The sequence below is a fragment of the Cupressus sempervirens genome, chromosome 1 (assembly GCF_028749045.1).
Source record: "Cupressus sempervirens isolate cs-2001-9-10 chromosome 1, ASM2874904v1, whole genome shotgun sequence".
Taxonomy (NCBI): Eukaryota; Viridiplantae; Streptophyta; class Pinopsida; order Cupressales; family Cupressaceae; genus Cupressus; species Cupressus sempervirens.
In genome coordinates, this window is record NC_143118.1 from 208,733,987 (window position 1) to 208,746,145 (window position 12,159).

The following is a 12,159-nucleotide window of genomic DNA, read 5'->3' on the forward strand; positions in this document are numbered from 1 at the left end:
AAGCACTACATATTTAGAAAACAACCAAATTTATAATCATAAGCTTTTTCTCTTTAAAAAAATTAATATTATATAGATATATAAAAAATTAATAAAGAATTGTTAAGTTATGTTGTTATTATTCTTACTATTAAATTTCAAATTCCACTCATATGTTAAATGTTTAATGTTAATATTAAATGTTGAAAAGGACAAATCATGTTCATGTATTTGTAATTTACCTTTAGAAAACGAGTTAATAAAAAATTGCCCTTGTACTCTCTTATGCGGCTTTTTATCCTGCTGATAGCACGCAGAATGTGATTCTCAAAATCGATAAAAAAATAATTTAACAAGATCAATCTAAAAGCTCTTACAGATTCTACTTAATTATATATTTTTTCTAATAGTAAATGACTATTAATTTTATCAACTAGCAGTAAATAGTCTTATAAGAATGGAAATCTACAGGGCTTTGTATACGTCTGTTTGGTTTCACACAAGCAAGTCGATATGCCTCAGAGAACTCTGCCAAGCTCCTGATAGTGTAATAGAGATTAAGAGATCCCACGATCTGGGATTTTATTAGATCCAGAAAAAAATAGAGTTGGAAGAGGGAGTGATTAGGAAAATCAAGTAAAATGGATTCAATGAGGGTACTGGGAAGCAATAAATTATTATTAGAGAAGAATGTTCAAATGGTTAGCCATAGATCTATTTCCGGTAATTTAGGTATGCCAGTCATAGCGATTAGCAGAAGAAACCAGACGGATTTTTGTTATTTCCCTTCACTGCGCAGCACTTCCTCTTTAATCACATTGCAGACATCTAGGAGAGTAGCTGCGAAATCTACTTCCATAACTAGAAGTGGTGAGACTAAAACTGTGCCCACAGAAGAGCGCGTCAAGGAATATGAAATCAATGGTGAAGTAGTACTGCAGAAGGTGGCCTTTCTCAACCTTACAGACTACTCTGCAACTGTGGCCGACGAAATTTCTGAGCTGATGGGGAAAAGAGTTTCTCTTGAGCTTGTGAGCAGCGACCAAATTGATCCCGGTATTATATACACTGCAAAACTTATATTAAAACAAATGATTTATATTTGTCTTGAATGGATTCTCCTGACTTAATTTCACTCATCTGCATTTAATACTACTTTCTCGTTTCACCACGTACTGTTGTGCTATTGAATCAGTTTTAAAATATGGTATATCAGTTATTTTCAGGGCATGAAAACTCAATATAAAGTTAATTCATTGATGTGTGTGATGTTTGGTATGTAGAAACGGGATTAGGGAAAACGGTTGGGCAGCCTTCTTATTTGAAGTGGAATCCATGGGACGGACCCATTTCGAGTGAGACAAGCTGCACGATTACTTTTAAATGGAACTCTGGGCTTGGTTTTCCCGGTGCATTTGTCATAAAAAATATGCACAGCCGAGAGTTCTTTCTGAAATCACTCACCATATCCATCCCAGGCCAGGGGAAGGTTCGTTCATCCCAGGCCAGGGGAAGGTTCGTTTTGAATGTAATTCATGGATAACCCCTTCTACGCTCAACCCTAATGCCCGTGTTTTCTTCGCCAATAAGGTTTGATATCATTAGCAAATCCTGTTCAATGCTTTAAATATTTGTTATCCATTCGCACAGGACTGACATACATGTGTTTGAACAGAGCTTTCTGAAGATTGATGCTGAGATCTTCACTTCAAACTCCAGCTCCACTGCTCTATTTCCACCATTCAAATAAAAATTGTTAAAACTAATCCCTAACACATAGATCAAAATATAGATCAGGAGTTCTGACAGTAGTTTTAGCATTATTCCATGCCTATGATTAAGGATGGGAGAAGAAGTAACTAAGACTAGACAAAAATGCATCCAAAAATATCATCTAATGCATGCCATATGTACAGCATGCTTCTTGTTTAAACTACTCCTAAACTGAAGTACAAGAAACTATTAGGTTACTAATCTCTCTTGTAGCTCAAAAGGAATGGAGTATTCATCACATGGATGTGAAAAGTGCTTTCTTGAATGGGTACTTAGAAGAAGAGGTATATGTGGGACAGCCACAAGGTTTTGAGATTCAAGGCAAAGAAGATTATGTCTACAAGTTGAAGAAGGCTTTGTATGGCCTCAAGCAAGCACCACGTGCATGGTATGCACGAATTGATGGATATTTTCAGCAGAATGGCTTTCAAAGAAGTAAGAGTGAACCTACCCTTTACTACAAACAAGAAGGTAATGATATTTTCAGTGTGAGTTTGTATGTTGATGATTTGTTATATATGGGTAGTAGTTCAAAGATGAAAGATGAATTTAAAGTTGCTATGATGAATGAGTTTGAGATGAAAGATTTAGGTCTCATGAAGTACTTTCTTGGCATAGAGGTTTATCAAGGTAAAGATGAAATTTTTATTTGTCAAGAAAAGTATGCAAAAGATATGTTGAAAAAATTTGATATGGCTGATTGTAAAACTCTTTCCACTCCAATTGCTCATGGAGTTACATTATGTAGAGATGATGGTGCTAAAATTGTTGATGAGACATTATATAGGAGCATTGTGGGGAGTTTGATGTTTTTAACTCACACAAGGTCTGATATTGCTTATTCAGTTTCATTGGTTTCAAGGTATATGGCAAATCCATCAGAAGAACATATGAAGGCAGCCAAGAGAATTTTGAGGTATGTGAAAAGCACGGTAGATTTTGGCATTCACTATTCTTCTAATAAGTTTGAGCTTGTTGGCTTTAGTGATTCAGATTGGGGAGGTTGTTTGGATGACCAAAAATCTACATCTGGTAATTGTTTTTCTTTGGGTTCCGGTTTAATTACATGGAGTTCAAAGGAGCAAAATATGGTTGCTCTCTCTTCTACAGAAGCAGAATATGTTGCGGTCACTTCAGCTGGCACACAAGCTTTATGGCTTAAAAAGCTTCTTGAAGAAATTGGAGAGATAAAGGTTCAGCCTACTGTGATTTTTTGTGACAACATAAGTGCCATTAAATTGGCCAAGAATCCGGTTCATCACAGCAAGACTAAACACTTTGATCTTAAACAACATTTTATTAGAGATTTGGTACAAAATAAAGCGGTTGAGTTGAAGTACATCAGCACAAAGGAGCAAATTGCAGACATCTTCACAAAGGCAGTTACAAAATATCAGTTTTTGGTACTCAGAGATCAGATTGTGAGTCCTCTCAGCATCAAGGGGGAGTATGAAGATTGATGCTGAGATCTTCACTTCAAACTCCAGCTCCACTGCTCCATTTCTACCATTCTATAAATAATTTTTAGAATACTTCAGTTTAGGAGTAGTTTAAACAAGAAGCATGCTGTACATATGATATGCATTAGATGATATTTTTGGATGCATTTTTGTCTAGTCTTAGTTACTTCTTCTCCCATCCTTAATCATAGGCATGAAATAATGCTAAAACTACTGTCAGAACTCTTGATCTATATTTTGATCTGTGTTAGGGATTAGTTTTAACAATTTTTATTTGAATAAATGTATTGACTGAATAGCAATTTGTAGTTGGAATAATATATTATTTTTTTTCTCTGCAGTAAAATAGAGCCTTTCTTGTTTTGAATATTATCATTTTTTTTTATTGTGTTGCTGCTGTTGTTTGAATCCTACACTTTCTTCCAGAGGAAACGCCAGTGGGTTTGAGGAAATTCAGGGAATTAGATTTGATATCCCTGCGAGGAGACGGAACCGGAGAAAGGAAGGTTTCGGATCTCGTATATGATTATGATGTCTACAATGATATTGGCGAGCCAGACAAAGGCCTAAAGAGAGAAGTTTTGGGTGGATCGCAGGAATTCCCTTATCCTAGAAGATGCAGAACTGGTCGTCCACGCGTTAAAAACGGTATAGATGTTTAATACTTAATCTCAATCACTTTCGTTCTAAATCAGGGCTGATGAGGTTAGGATTTTGCATTAGAAGGCCCATTCAGATTTATATTTCAAAGTACATTAGACCTAGTAACCCAGATTAGGAATCAGGGAAATACCTAAATTTGAAAATTTTGCCAGTAGCTTAGATCGAATGAGACCTAATTAAGAAATAATCTCGACAATACACGCAGCGAAAGTGGCTGCATCTGTTGAAACGATACAATATGTTTGTATATCTGATTCCGATTGAATTCTGATATGTTTTTTTTGTTTGGTAGCACCGGACTTCGAGACCCGGACAAGCTCGAATTTTATTCCAACGGACGAAAGGTTTCCTTACACAGACTTCTCAGATTTTGGAGCCCACATAATCACGGCAGTTGCTAACGCCATAATCCCCACTCTCTCTGATCTCTTCGACTACGCCTTCGAATCCTTCGAAGAAGTCAGTGAACTTTACAAACGGGGATTGAAAAGCGCCGCCAATTCTCGCAGGAAACTCCGTCGAGATAATAACTTATTCCTTCTTATCCAGGGACTCTACGAGGACCTGATGAATGACGTCCAGCTAATAAATTTCAGTCGCCCACAACTTGTCGAAGGTGAAATTAAACATTCGGGATTTAGTTCTAATTTTGATTAAATAATCCAACCATGTCTAATGTTCTGTGCTACTACAGCTGATGAACTCGCATGGAGAAGCGACGAGGAGTTCGCACGACAAACACTTGCGGGCATAAATCCACTGGTGATTCAGTGCCTAGAGGTAAAAACCCAAATTCTCAAAAGTCCAAATCTCTTACTTTCTACTCTTCTTTCTTATCTCAAATATCATATCATTTGCTGTTTTTTGGACAGAAATTTCCTCCTTCCAGTAGTCTAGATGAAAACATGTACGGCCCACAGAAGAGCTCCATCACAGCCCAACACATAGAAAAGAACCTTGAAGGCCTTTCTCTCGATCAGGTAATTTCTGTCGTCAAAAAAAGTGATCTTGTTGTATTTGTCTTATAATGATATAATGCAATATAATGTAAAAATTACAACAGGCCACTTCATTGCAAAGGTTGTTTATTGTGGACTACTATGATGCTTATATGCCCTACATCGAGCGCATCAATAAGCTTGCTGAAGATGTCAAAGCATATGCAAGCCGCACAGTTTTTTTCCTCACCAGAGAAGGAACATTAAAGCCGGTGGCCATAGAGTTGTGTTTGCCGCCAAGTGATGAGAAAGAGGCTGTAAGAAAGGTCTTTACACCAGAAAAATATGGGACGGAAAAAGGAGCGGTGTGGCAGCTAGCCAAAGCCCATGCTAGGGTCAACGATGCAGGTTACCATCAGCTCGTTAGCCACTGGTATGGTCTCACCCATGTCCCTTCATTAAACATCTCAGTGTCTAATTAGATTTTGGTAGAACTACCAGAGATTAGAAAAATGGTATAGACCGCGTCAGAAAATCATTTGTTTCATCAACTTACTTCTGTTTTGTAATTGACTGCAGGCTCAGAACTCATTGCATCGCAGAGCCTTTCATTATAGCAACACACAGATAACTAAGCAAAATGCACCCAGTGTACAAACTATTGATACCCCATTTCCTCGATACCATGGACATCAATCAAGCTGCCCGCCAGAGCTTGATAAATGCAAATGGAATTATAGAACAAGGCTTTATTCCAGGTAAATATAGCATGGAAATTTCATCTAAAGCGTACAAACAGTGGAAGTTCAATGAGCAAGGATTGGAGTCGGACCTACATAAGAGGTAAATGATACACAAATCTCATTTCTCACTGCAAGTTTTATCATTGCCTGATTAAATATTAAGGGGTTCTTTAATTGAGTCTTTAATCTACCATGTGCCGTTTAGGGGAATGGCAGTCAGGGATCCGGAAGGGCCAAATGGTCTGAAGCTTGTGATTGAGGACTATCCATATGCTGTTGACGGCATTGAAGTATGGTTTGCCCTAAAGCAATGGGTTTCAGACTACTTGTCTGTGTATTATAAGGATAATGTGTCAATTCAAAAGGACAAAGAATTGCAGGCTTGGTGGGATGAAATAGTAAATGTGGGGCATGGAGACCTTAAGGACGATCCGAGCAGATGGTACAAGATGGATTCTTTGAATGAAGCAGTGGAAATAGTGACAACTATAATCTGGACTGCATCTGCTCACCATGTCGCAGTAAACTTTGGGCAGTACTCGTACGGAGGATACATGCCCAATTTGCCCACCATGAGCAGGCGCTTAATTCCAGAAAAAGGAACACCTGAATATGACGAAATCCTCAAGAACCCAGATGCATATTTCCTCAAGACTGTGTCTACTCCAACGCAGGCAACCATTATCATGGCTGTTTTGGAGATTTTGTCAAAGCATGCAAGACACGAGGTATACGTGAGACAGTTGCAGGGGTCTACTATGGATAGAGTAGATGATCCAAGAGTGGCAGAAGCATTCGCGAAATTTTCAGCAAACATGACCAGAATTGAGAAGAATATAATCGAGAGGAACAATAACTGTGAAGTTTATAAGAACAGGACTGGACCTGCTAAAGTTCCTTATACCTTACTCTACCCTGACACTACAGATTTGTCGAAATCAGGCGGTCTAACAGGCCGTGGAGTGCCCAATAGCATTTCCATCTAATTGAATAAAAACATTTAGTAGATCATCACCCATGATCGGATCCACTGCCATTTTCCTTCAAGTTGAAAAGAGCATTGCCATTGTGGTGAATAACAATCATATGGTTGCTTATAATGTAGCCAGTGCGTGCATTGTTTCTAGTGTAATAGAGTGGAGCATGGGTGCTTTGGAGTGGACATTTTTCTATTTTGGTTTCGAAATAAATTGCGCCTTAAAATGATAGGAATGTGAAACTATGTGATATTCACATTTATTTAGCATCATACAAGTTTTTTATGATAACAAGAAAAATAATTTAAAATGAATGAATATATTTAACTGACTAAAATGGCTTTGGAGCAAAAACTTGATGTACATCTATGACTTATAATTATTAAAAATTTATGAATAAATAAGAAAGAGTATTTTCATTAAGTAAATTGGGAAAGGGTTTAAATTATCTAAAAATATCAAGTTTGAGAGTGGTTTGAATGAAATTTACAAGAAGTGAACTCAACTAGCAAAATCAAACAAATTAAATTCTAAAAAGTTTCAATAACAAAAAAATCAACAACTAAAATATTGACAAGAGAAACTAGATGGACAAGAGATTAATATCCCTCCACTCCTCACTCTCAAGGAATGAGTCCTCTATAGATATCCACAAAATTGAAGTTGGAGCACTACAACGCTCTTTGGTGAGTTATCTATCATTTCCTTTTTGGTTTCCTATATTCAAGCTCGCCGTGAAGAATGTTGTAGTGAGTAGTTATTTTATTTTTTATGAAGATTGCCTTTTTTGGTTTCTAATTGAATTTAGATTTTTGTATTATAAAAAATATAGAATTAATACATAACGGTTTTTTAAAATTTAATTTAATTTATATGTATTGGAATCTATGTATATATAATGTTCAATTTTCCTCAATAAATTAAGTTTGTTTACTTGTTATTTATTGCAATTGTAGATTTGAATTTTTGTATTATTTATTCTTTAATCATATAATTTATGTATTTGATTTTCTTTTTAAAGGTGATATATTACAATATTAGGTATTAGGTTTGATTCATAATCATTTTATCTAAATATCCTATAACATAATTCTCTATAAGACCTTAATTCTCAATATTTTCTAAATATGTATTGAACACATTGAAATAATAATTTTTAATATGTTATTCAAAAACTGTAAACTAATGAAATTGATGCATGTCAATCTCAATAAGCATAAAATATGATCTCTAAAACTAAAATTCAAATTCAAATTAATATTTTCAAATTCATATATTGATACAACTTGACAAGGTGATCAAATTATGTGAAAGAACACTCCATTCAAAACAATAAAAACAAAGTTATACTACTCATTAATACAGGACAACTTCTAAAATGATTTCTATATTCTAGTAAATATAAACCTAACTCTCCAACCATTATTCTATATAAGTGCCTACTCTCATTTACTCCTTCATAAATGAAAGATATACTCAATAAAATATTTTTAGTTATATTTTTTGATTGGATTGCATAAGTCTTTTTAACATCAACATTATGATGGATCGCGAGTGTGATCTGAAACATTGATGCGAAAAAAACTTACACAGTCAAATATAGAAATATAACTAAACACATTTCAAATCGATTGTGGAAATTTGACAATGTCAATGGAATGTTACTTAAAGAATTTGTTCTTTTAGAAAAAATGGTATTCCATGTTATTGTTCTTTTCCTTGATAAACTAAAATATAATAGCCATTTAAATCAACATTTTATACTAAATCTTCAGTTTCTAAAATGTATAGAAACTAACCTTTAAGAATTTAAAGTAATATATAATATTTTTTATTTATATTTTTATAGGCAATTGGTAGAAATGTCAATTATTTATTATTTTATTATTATTTATTATTGATAATAATTATTAGGATGTGTTGAAATCATTTAGACTCAAGCTGAAAACCTTCTAGATGAGAGGCTAAAGATTTGACATTGTGTTGTATGCTCTTGCCTAATGTATAACATATTTTATGCCAAGAATAAAATTTTAATTCCAAAATGTAGATTTGTTGCACCAATATCTAGGCTATAGATATGTGTCTATATTTCTTTATTGTATACATATTTTTTTGTTAATTTTTGAATTCAAAGGAACTTCAATTTTGATAGAGATATAATTGATAATACATAATATTTTGTGTGTGTTTGAATTACGTTATTATTTTTATGTTGAACAGAGGATATGAATAACTAAAACATATTTTATAAAAAGTTCACATGTAAATAAATACCTAAATATATAATGAAAAACATACATTCATAAGAAATAAAAATTAAATATATTATTAAAATCAAATATATAAAAATTATACTCTTTTAAAAGTTAATAATAAAAACTAAAACTTGGGAAGAAAAACATATCAATGAATTCATCTAATCCTCCAAAAGCTACTATTAAAGTTAATTTTTCAGCATTTTGTTAGATGTGAATGACACTCCATTGTTTGTATGATTTAAGAGTAGAGAAATTTTATCAAAGTGGGGTTGATTTAAGAGGATTTGATCTAACCTTCTTCAATTATTTCCTTCAAATTGGATAATAAAGCTACCTATTAGTGTTGCATTAGTTCCTAATAATTAGTTGAGAAAATTAAAATAGGTTAATTTTGAATTATAGATTGTTGAAAATGGTTCCAAATAGTATCAAACATAGTTCCTCACATAAATTTTTATCTCAATAAATGTTGTTCTATTAGTAAAAAATGGAGAGCGAAGTAGGAGTGGAAGGGAGAATGTGTGCCAATATCTTTGGAGCCAAAGCAGAGGAGGATGATAGTGATAGAGATGGAGATATAGATCTAGTGGGTTGGTCTATGCTCCACTACTAGGAGGATAATTTGCATCTCCTTTCTCTTTTCTTCTTCTAGTTCAAGAGCTTTTGCTTGAAGTTGGACACAATTTTTCTTAATTGTTTGAACTTGCTTTGTGGTGGGTTATTGGTGGGTCATTTTTGGCTCCTAGTTTTAGATTCTTATAACTAAAGGTTTTTTGTTTTAATTTTATTTCTCTAGTTTCTTACCCTATCTTTATTTCTTTTCATTCAAAGTGGGTTCCCTTCTTTTTCCAGTTCTAGGCTTTCTTTGTTTCCTTTTCATCATTTTCAAGTATTGGGTTTGGTCTCTTATTCAATTAGCTTGAGGTTTTCCTTGGTTCAAAGTGTTGGTATTTCTCTTGCTTCAATATTTACTTGGGCCAGGTCATTTCTTCTCACTCCCTCTTTGGGTATGAGGCAATATTTGGTTACAATTTTCTTTGTTTTCAATATGATTCTCTTCTTTTTTTTCAATAGGAGGCTTTTCTATTTGTTGAATAATTTCTACAAATTAGATGGTTAAATTTTTGGGGAGGAAGGGGGGTCTTTCTATCTCTTCTTTTATGTTCTTTGTGTGGGTCTAGAGGTTGTAGTTGTGTGCTTGCTTAGGGTTGAATTCTTTTTTCTCCTATTTCTTTGAAGCTCCTCTATTGCCCTCACCAAAACTCTCTGTTGGTAAGTGTTGGTGGATTGGAAGGATCATTATCCCTCTACTCTTAGAAAGGCCCTATCTCTTCTATTCTCTTTTTTTGAGGGGTTCTTTGGTGTAGTGGTGATATGTTTGTGGCATCAATCTATGATTGGCTTATACTCTTAGTGTTTTTCTTATAGAGTTGGGGTTTCCTTGTTGCCCTTTCTTAGTGAGATTATATGGTGCAATAAGTTTTGGTCATCATGTTACCATTTTATAAAGGTTGTGTTCCTACTCCTGCGGTTCCTTCCTTATATGACTCTTATAGAAGAGAAGTCAAATCTTATTGTGGTGGGTTCTCTTCTATTGGTTTTTCTTGGAATTCCTTATGCATAGAGCTGATCTATCATATGAAAATATAACATATATTAGTTTGAGGTCCTTAAAATAGCTCTAATGCATAGAGCTCTAAATACTTTATCAACATAAATAGAGATATAATAAAAAAAGCATTCAAATCCTATTCACATTTCCTTAATACCAAAAGGAACTAAAATTTTGAGAAATGTTAATCAAAATAAAAAGTGTGATGGTAAATATAATGAAAATTTTAATTTAAATCATTTTTCTAGTAATCTATTTTAACCTTAAGTTGAGAGACAAAAGAAATCATGTGAGACTATACATGTTGTAAAATATATAACAAAAAGAAATAAGATATGAGAGTTGAGTAATCATTTTTGAGTGATTAGAGTGAATATAATATAATTATAGGATTTAGTGAAATACAAAAGAAAGAATAGAAATAAATAAAATAAGTTTAATTGTTAAGAGATATAAAACATTCCTTATAAGAGAATATGATGAAACCTATGCTTTAGTTGTAAAGATTGATGTTTTCTTCATAGTCTTAGCGATATGAAAGTTGTATCTAATCGTTGTTTTTTTTTTCTAAATAGAGTTACTAAAGTAAGTTTTTTTGAATATGCATCTAGTTGTGAAGTTTCAACATGGAAAAATAAAATTTGTAGACTAAATAAATCTTGTTATCGATACCAACAAAGAATTTAAGACATGGTATAGTAGGATTAACTCATTTTATAGGAAATCTCTAAATAGAAAAAGTGGCAGTGAGCACAACCTCTACAACAAGGGAAGGGATGGTAAGAATTTAATTACTTTCTTCTATGTAAACTATTTAAAAAATTTGATAGATGTTGATTAAATTATAATTGATTTTAAAGAGTCAAGGTAAAGAGAGTTCAAAATTATAGAGATGTAGATGTGTTGAGGTATTTATTTAGTATGGAGGTAAATAAAATGATATAGAAATTTTTTATCTCAAGAAAAAGTATGTATCAACAATTTTGAAAAGGTTTAGAGTGAAAATAGAAAACAAATTACATCAATGCCAATAGGGGAGAAGACCTAGTAGCTTCCTAGGCTAACTTCACACACCTAGAACTCTTAAACCATCCATCAAATTTAGTGGATTTTTTTGTGTAACTTAGTAGGTGAGCGTAGAGCTTAATGTTAATGTTTTAGCTTATGGGTATTAAAGGATTTCTTTGTAGGGATCATAAAGCACAAAGTGGTCAAAATGTTTTATTTTAGAATGTTTGCCTAATAGCCACTATGTTCATATACCAATAGTTGAACTCATTGAAAAATATGAGTACTTGTGGTAAAATGTCCCACTTGTTTTAATGAAATGTTCTAACAGTGATGCACAAATTGGGTAAGCACTAATAAAAAAAGCTAAAAAATGATCAACTATTAGTACATGTCTTTTTTATTTTTGGGGGTTCTTTTAAGAATAAAAATTGGGGAGTATCTATGACAAAACTATCACAATATTGGATCCCTCTATTGGATACTAGGTCTATTTCCCTATTCATAGTTTGTAGTTACAAGATATTACAATACTAATACAAATGTACTCATAATTAGAGAAAGGGAAATTATATTTGATAAACATTTGATGATTTCCATTAATGATATGATATAATTTATTATGTAGATTTAAACAGTTGATTTATAACTGAGAAGTTGTAACCATATTTGCTTATAGAAGTAATGAATGTATTAATGACAACATTCCCATTAACACCCCACCCCCTTTAAGGCTTACATAGAA

General features: G+C 33.3%; 1 pseudogene across 1 annotated transcript; it reads left to right on the forward strand.

Annotated features, from left to right (window-relative positions):
• Positions 1-479: 479 nt before the first annotated feature.
• On the forward strand, positions 480-6,558 carry LOC149576881 (linoleate 9S-lipoxygenase-like; annotated as a pseudogene). The gene is made up of 9 exons (XR_016363035.1): positions 480-1,035; positions 1,263-1,570; positions 3,627-3,860; positions 4,168-4,491; positions 4,570-4,655; positions 4,748-4,855; positions 4,939-5,246; positions 5,393-5,656; positions 5,762-6,558. The product of XR_016363035.1 is annotated as a linoleate 9S-lipoxygenase-like (transcript).
• Positions 6,559-12,159: the final 5,601 nt, after the last annotated feature.